General features: G+C 42.8%; 1 pseudogene; it reads right to left on the minus strand.

Annotated features, from left to right (window-relative positions):
- Window positions 1-2,990: 2,990 nt before the first annotated feature.
- LOC144503191 (U2 spliceosomal RNA) lies at window positions 2,991-3,170 on the minus strand (annotated as a pseudogene).
- Window positions 3,171-8,496: the final 5,326 nt, after the last annotated feature.

Raw genomic sequence — 8,496 nt, forward strand, 5'->3', positions numbered from 1 at the left:
TAAGATCATGGTTGATTTGTTTGTGTTTCAAGTTCCACATTCCCCGCTAACCTTTGATTCCCTTGCCTAACGAGAAGCTATCTACCTCCTCCATAAAAATATTCAATGACCCTGCTTCCACCACCTTCTGAGGCAAGTGTCCCAAAGCCACACAACCCTCAGAGAGAAAAGATTTTTCCTCACCTCTGTCCTAAATGGACAACCCTTAACTTTGAAACAGTGCCCCTTAGTTCTGGATTCACCCACAAGAAGAAACATCCTTTAACATCCACCTTGTCAAGAACATTCAGGATCTTATATACTTTAATCAAGTCATCCCTTCATTCTTCTAGCCTCCAGTGGAAACAAGCCCAGCCTGTCTAACTTTTCCTCATGAGACAACACACTCTTTCCAGGGATCAATTGGACAGCACGTTGGCACAGTGGTTAGCACTGCTGCCCCACAACACCAGGGATCTGGGTTCAATTCCTGGCTTAGGTCACTGTCTATGTGGAGTTTGCACATTCTCCCCATGTCCACATGGGTTTCCTTTGGGTGCTCCAGTTTCGTCCCACAATCCAAAGATGTGTGGGTTAGGTTGATTGGCCACGCTAAATTGACCCTAGTGTCAGGGGATTAGCAGGGTTACTGTGTGGCATTGAGGGAATAGGGCCGGGGTGGGATTATGGTTGGTGCAGACTTGATGGGCCAAATGGCCTCCTTCTGCACTGTAGGAATTCTATAATTCTAAACCTCCTGTGAAGCATTTATATCCTTCCTTAAATAAGGAGACCAAAATATTCAAGATGTGGTCTCACCAATTCCCTGGAAAACTGAAGCATAACATCCTTACTTTTAGTTCAATTCTTTACAAAATAAAGAATAGCATTGTATTAGCCTTATTAATTACTTGCTGTACCTGCATACTAATGTTTTGTGACTCATGCATTGGAACACCAAGATCCCTCTGCAACTTAGAATTCTGCAGCTGTTCTCTGTTTAAATAATACTTTGTTTCTTTATTCTCCCTGCCAAAGTGAACAACTTTACATTTTCCCACGTTATATTGCATCTGCCATATTTTTACCCACTCACTCAACTTCTTTATATTCATTTGCAAACTCCTTATGTCCCATTCACAACAAACTTCCCTGCCTCTCTTTGTGTAGTCTGCAAATTTTGCTACCATACCTTTTCTCCCCTCATCAAAGTAATTGATATAAATTGTAAAATGTTGAGGCCAATTTTGATCCCAGTACAGACACCTGCTGGACTCCACTTGTCACACCCTGCCAATCAGGAAAATGCCCATTTATGCATACTCTCTGTTTACTGTCAACCAGACAATCTTATATCCATGCTAATATGTTATCCACTACCCCATTGGGGTGATCTTACCAAAAGATTGTAATTGCCGAATGAGCGTGAAAATGGGAGAGAATTGCGCCGATTTTTTGAGCAAGTTAACAGTTCAATCTGACCACACGCTAAGCAAAAATATTGCTAAGCCAGTTTTCCACCAGCAGGGAGAAGGGACGTGGCCTAAGCTCACCCCAAAGCTGGCAGCTCACAGCAGAGGGTGCAATCGTGCATGCGCCGATCTCAGAACAGAGAGATCAGTCAATGTCTTCCCCTAACTATCACTGGCCTCCGTGGCCAATCGCCCCCATCAGCCCAGTCCGGTCAATTGGATCCCCTCCTCCTGTAAGGGCCAGATGATCATGTCCACCATACTCCCCACCCCCGGCCCGACCCAGTCAATTGCCATCCACTCCCCTGATTGATTGTCAGTTGCAGAGTGCACAGTGTCCCCCTACCTGCCTCCTCATAGGCCTCTCCACTTCATCCCCCCTCCAAGCAGGTCCCACCCCCTCATGCCCCACCCCTTTGGCATTGCTCAGTGCCCAGTGGGAACTGCCAGTGTGCCAGGTTGGCAGTGCCATTCGCCTGGTGGGCAATGCTAGAGTGCTAGGCTGGCACTGCCAGGGTTCCAGGCTGGCAGTGCCAAACTGGCACTGCCCAAGAGACACCTCCCCTGCCACCAACTTCACAGGGGGGCCTCAATGGCCTCCTGTCCTACTGGCGAGGCCATTGCCACAGGTCCCAGTTGATGGGACCATATGTGATCCTTGCAGGTGAGGACCTTCACTAGCATGGCCACTGAGGCAAGTGAGCCCAGAAGATTCAGTCCCGGGTTCAATATTTCAATTCACGCTGATCTTGCCAGATAACCAGGCCGGTAAGATTGTGATAGGTGAGAAATCGGGCACCAACCTGAGTTTTTACCTATCTCGCGATCTTACCAGTTCTCCCTGCCCATCGACTGGTGGGACGAGAAGGTAAGATCACCCCCCCATGAGCTTTTATTTTCCACACTGACCTTTGATATGGCACCTTTTCAATTGCCTTCAGAAATCCAAGTAAAGCACATCTATAGGCCCCCCCTTTATCCACAGCGCATGTTACTCCTTCAAAGAGATTCAGTAAATTGATGTTGTTGCATTATTGATTGATGGACTAACTTAAATCAACTGAACTTGTTTTGTGGATCGGCAATGACAATAACTTGTATTTATATAGCATCCCTAACATAGAAAAAACATCTCAAAGAACTTCACAGAGGTGTAATCAAATATCAAACACTGAACCAAAGAAGGAACTACCAGGAAGGAAGACCCAACGTGTTCAAAGAGTGAAGTTTAAAGTAAGATCTTAAAGGAAGAGAGGAAGATGGAGAAGTGGAGTGATTGAGAGAGGAAATTCCAAGCACAGGGCTTGGCCGGTTGAAGGCACAGCCACCAATGATGGGAAGTCAGTGAGTGAATGAATAACAGGCTGGACTCAGTGGAAGAGGTAGCTTTTTTTAAAATACTTTTCCAATTCAATCAAATCAAATCCAATTCAGAGTCTCAACAAGTTGAGACATTTCAGATCCAGGCTGACAAGACAGGACGGGAGACCAAAACCACCCTGTCCTGGGCCTGATCTACATGAGTCAAGCTGATTGGAGAAGGGGGAGGATCCTCCTCCAAGACTTGAGCTCATTTGCATCTTAGCCAAAAGGCCGAGATGCCGCTTTTAAAAATTGCTTCATATGAAACACATGAAGCCTCAGTGTAACCTAATGACCTCAACCAAGTGCAGGCGATCCATACTACACTTGATCTTAGCCAAAAGGCTGAGAAGCGATAGCTTAGGCCAGGGAAAATGACAGTGCTGGAGCAGGTTAAGTAGGGAGAGGTGAGGCCACACATGGATGCAAGCATCCAAATGTGAACTTAAAATTTGAGGTAGTGAGAGAATGGAAACCTGCTTCAATTAATATTGAAAGCCCAAAAGCTCATATCACTTGAAGAGAGAAAATCATTGGTGACAGTGAATACAGTTCTACAATTTTGGTCAATGACTCCTGCCAAAGATTCATAGAAAGTTTACGACGCAATAAGAAGCACTTGACCCATTGGGAGGAATTTTCCCGTTCTGCTCATTATGGGAATCATAGTGGGTGAGGGACGGACCATGGAAAGGTCTGCTGACCTCGGGTGGGATTTTCCAGTTTAGGGGCGAGCGCGGCTGGAAAATCCTGAACATCATGTCTGCACCAGCCAAAAACAAGCCACCCAGCCTAATCCCACTTCCCAGCGCTTGGTCCACAGCCCTGCAGGTTACAGCACTTGAGGTGCATATCCAGATACCCTTAAAGTTTATTTATTGGTGTCACAAGTAGACTTACATTAACACTGCAATGAAGTTACTGTGAAAATCCTCCAGTCACCACACTCCGGCGCCTGTTCGGGTACACTGAGGGAGGATTTAGCATGGCCAATGTGCCTAACCAGCAAGTCTTTCAGATTGTGGGAGGAAACTGGGGCACCCAGTGGAAATCCACATAGACATGGGGAGAACGTGCAAACTTCACACAGAAAGTGATTCAAGCCAGGAGTCAAACCTGGGTCCCTGGGGCTGTGAGGCAGCAGTGCTAACCACTGTGCCACCCTTTAAATGATTTGAGGGTTTCTGCCTCTTCCAGCCCCCTGCAACTCTCTGGTTGAAAAAGTGTTTCCTCATCTCCCCACTAATCCTCATTTTAAGTATATGGGATCTCCATATGAGTTTTAATTTAATCAACTGGAAAAGTTGAAATTAAAATTAAAGAGAAGGTATAAGTCAAGTATCTATCCTACTGTTTCCTCGAGCGATCTAGGTGTCCCCATGGTTAATATATTGCTCCAACTAAGGTCCCATGATATATAATTTAGATGGTCTCTGAATTAATCTCAGCAACAGCATCTGCTGCTCTCCAGAGGACAACATTAAAGCTATGGGCCAAGTGCTTGCTGGTAGATGGGATTGGGTGGGAGTTCACTTGTTTCTCGTGTGTTGGTGCAGACTCGATTGGCCGAAGGGCCAATTTTTAACTGTATGATTCTGTGATTCTAACATCCTTAGACATGGGGAAATCATGATAATTTCCAATTAAACTGGCGATCACCACCAGCAATTGCTGTGGGATTCCCCTGATCTCCTATGGAAATCCTACCCCATTATCCCTGGAGATAACTGTGTAGATGCTTAGGCATATGGTTCAGATTTGGAGGACTAACAATTCAATTGCTTAGCAAATCCTGCTGCTGTCAGACTTTTGAATGGACTCACCTTGTATTAAGTTGATCTTTCTCTACACCCTAGCTATGACTGTAACACTATATTCTGCACTCTCTCGTTTCCTTCTCTATGAACGGTATGTTTTTTCTGTATAGCGTGCAAGAAACAATACTTTTCACTGTATGTTAATATATGTTACAATAATAGATCAAATCAAATAATAAATCAAATCAAATCAATAACTTTGTCCCAATAAAACTTCTAAGGATACTGACGGATGTGTGTACAGTAGCTCGGCATCCACAGGGAGAGCAGATAATCATTATCATGTGAGCAAAATGGAAACATTTTGGCTTTCCCCACTTTATTTTCCAGTCAGAATCTTACTTTTGTGACAAAAATGTCACATCTTACATTTTCGTTAGTAGTTCTTCGGTTGTGTGTGCTAAAGGCAAGGCTTCATTTATTGATCATCCCTAGTTTGCCTGAGTGGCAGAGGGATTATAAATTAATCACATAGAATGGGATTAGAGTTAGCTATTGGTCAGAATGAAACCAAAAGAGAAAATGCTGGATAATTTCAGCAGATCTGGCAGCATCTGTAAGGAGAGAAAAGAGCTGACTGAGATGAGGGTCATCTGGACTCAAAGCTTCAGTTATTTTCTCTCCTTACAGATGCTGCCAGACCTGCTGAGATTTTCCAACATTTTCTCTTTTGGTTCCAGATTCCAGTATCCACAGTAATTTGCTTTTATTTTGGTAAGAAGGAATTCCTTTCCTTGAAGGATACTATTAGACCAACTGTATTTTTCATAACCATCGTATTCTGTGTTTGAACTGTTTTGGGTTGTTTTCATTGGAACAGAGAAGACAGAGGGGTGACCTGATTAAGATGTACAAGATTATGAGGGGCATGGACAGAGTGGATAGGGAGCAGCTGTTTCCCTTAGTTGAAGGGTCAGTCACGAGGGGACATAGGTTCAAGGTGAGGGGCAAGAGGCTCTGGGGGGATGTGAAGAATAACATTTTTACCCAGAGGGTGGTGACAGTCTGGAATGCGCTGCCTGGGAGGGTGGTAGAGGCGGGTTGCCTCACATCTTTTAAAAAGTACTGGGGTGAGCACCTGGCAAGTGATAACAATCCAGGCTATGGGCCAAGTGCTGGTAAATGGGATTGCGTGGGAGTTCAGAGGCGGGATTTTATGACCTCACTTAACCCAAGACCAGAAAGTCCCGCCCGAGGTCAACAGACCTTCCCATTATCCGCCCCTCACCCACTCCAATTCGCATGGCAGGCAGGACGGTAGAATTCCAGGTGTTTCTCGCATGCTGATGAAGACTCGATGGGCCGAAGGGCTTCTTCTGCACTGTATGATTCTATAATTCTATGAATCACAACAGAAATGTTAAAATACTGGCATCTCGCTGTGGTGTTTTTTGCAAATCAACACAACAAAGTGCTTTGGAAACCTATAATTACTGTGCAGTGAATTTAATGAGTCCTTGAACAAAAATATCCATAGTTACTGCCTCATAATGAAATTCAAACTGCAGGGATTGAAATTCCACAGAGTGCTATTTTAGTACAATGTTTCATTTCAAACTAATTACCAAAATTGTTAAAATAACACCCACAGGAAATTTTTGTGAGCACTTTAATGTGTTAATAATAGCACTTTGTTGAATGTTATGCCCATTATGATTACTATATTCCATTTTTAAAACTATTTCACAATGCAAGCATAATTCAAGGTATGAGATTGTCTCTAAGGGACAAAGACAAGCACCATTTTTGTTCATAAACAGAGCATAATTGTTTTTGCATAGATAACAGGACAACTGCAACCAACCTCTGTGTGCGCAACATTTACTTCTGTTCCATTGAGGTAAGAATTGCTGTTTTAATCTGTGGCTTGCTCATAGATTTCTATTGTATATCAAAATAAGTTTCAGGTTCTGAGTGAGTAAATGCCAACACTGTGTTCGTAGGTCCAAGAGAGCAAGATTTTCCATTATAATAAAACAACACTGGCAATTCTGATTCAAATGTCCTCACATAACTAATTGCTTTTTAAAGAATGGTGATTTGTGTCATGTAGACATTTTTTCCCACAAGTATGTTCCACAATGGTGAGTAACAAGTTAGTCTACTTACTTGGCTATAATGATCTAGGGCAGAAAGTTGTGTGGGCACGTATTGAACCTCATTCTCTTCTTCAGTTAGTGCGGTAGGATCATAATTATTCACTGGACCAGCAGAACAAGCACATATGAACTTGGCTTAAAGTCTGAACAAAATGTAGCACTCCAATGCATCAACCATAACATTCAACTCTTTTGAAAGTACCTGGATCTGCATCTTAAGTGCTGTAAGCTACAGTGCAAGAAGGTGGGATTAGAAAGGGCATCTGGGTGTTATTGGGCCGGCATGGACAAGATGGGCCAAATGGCCCCCTTCTGTGCTGTAACTTTTCTATGGTTATATAAATGGCCTTATCTAGCCAAGACAATACAAAATTTGGTACAGGCTTTAAGTCCCAAGCCAATTATTGAGTTGAACTAAATCTAATTTACTCTCTTTATGGTAGAATATTTTTTTGCATTGCAATAAACTCTGACATATTTGGTCAATACTATCTTTAATTTGAATAGTGTTGGAAGCTTCATTCTGCACCAATATTAACGTGATTTTAAACATTGTGCACAAGGCATGTGCTTCGTGTGTACAATCTTTAATTCTTGTTGGCATGCCTTGTGATCATTGTTTTGGTGTCACTGTTTGCCACCGTAAATTCTGGTCAACATTTTCCATTCAATTTTGCTATGTAATTTGTCATATTGTAATAACAGCCTCTGGGCAGCAAGTGGCTCTGTGGTGCAAAGTCCTCAGGCCTGATTTTGAACAAGACATGAATGGGTTCGGGAATAACAAAATCTTTGAATCTTTTTGTACTGTTTTCAAATTGAAAGTGTTTCCTCATCCCATTCTCTTCTTGTGGTTTTTTTCATGATCTGGAAAGGCCAATAATCATGATCCTGCAGGCACATTTTTTGAAGTCAGGGTCACCCCGACCTCCCCCCCCCCCCCCCCCCCCCCCGCATCCCCGCTCCCCCTACCATTCTATTTTCATGGACTGGCAGGTTCGGAAGTTCGAAAACAATCTGCCTCGATGGAAAATTTGTGACCATTGAGGGAAGCCTGCTGAAAAGTCGAGAGCATTCTGATGGCTAAGTATTGAATGTTTTGACAGCTTCAAAAGTCATTAATAGGTAATATTATAATATAGATATGCATTAACTACACTGACATATCATTGTGCGCTGTCCTGAAAACATGTAAAGACTTTTACATTGACCAACATTGTTAAAGTGGTGTGATGCATTTGGGTACTTCAGTGCTTTTGTGTATTTAAACCCAAAAGAAATACTGCTTGGAACCTCTCGTGTAATGATCTAAAATGCTTTCAATAACCAGAGGCCTTTTAAATTGAGAAAAAAAAACTTCAGCTGCCCCCTATACTGCTTCAATTGACAGGCTGATGTAACTTAGAAAAAAGACCATTTGGATTTCAGTTACAATTGACTGTTTTGTTTACTATTTCGAGGATCCATTATCACAGCTATAAATGCTTGGCTGAGCTTCAAAAGTTGTGAAAGCACAGATTAACCGATTGTGGGTTTTAATTTTTAATTTTTTTGTATGTTTGAGAATTTTTTCAGAATATGGCCTGTTTGAATTACAGCTTTATTAAATTGTTAGAAATTTATTTTAATGTCCATTTCAAAGCATCCTGGGGCCTGCAGTGGATGCTGAGTGATTAATTGAGTGAGTAAGTGGATGACACATGGAAGGCCTGGCAGGGGCATGGGGAGCATTAAGGGGGTGAAGGGGTATGAGGAAGCATGTAGGGG

Source organism: Mustelus asterias, chromosome 13, assembly GCF_964213995.1.
Source record: "Mustelus asterias chromosome 13, sMusAst1.hap1.1, whole genome shotgun sequence".
Taxonomy (NCBI): domain Eukaryota; kingdom Metazoa; phylum Chordata; class Chondrichthyes; order Carcharhiniformes; family Triakidae; genus Mustelus; species Mustelus asterias.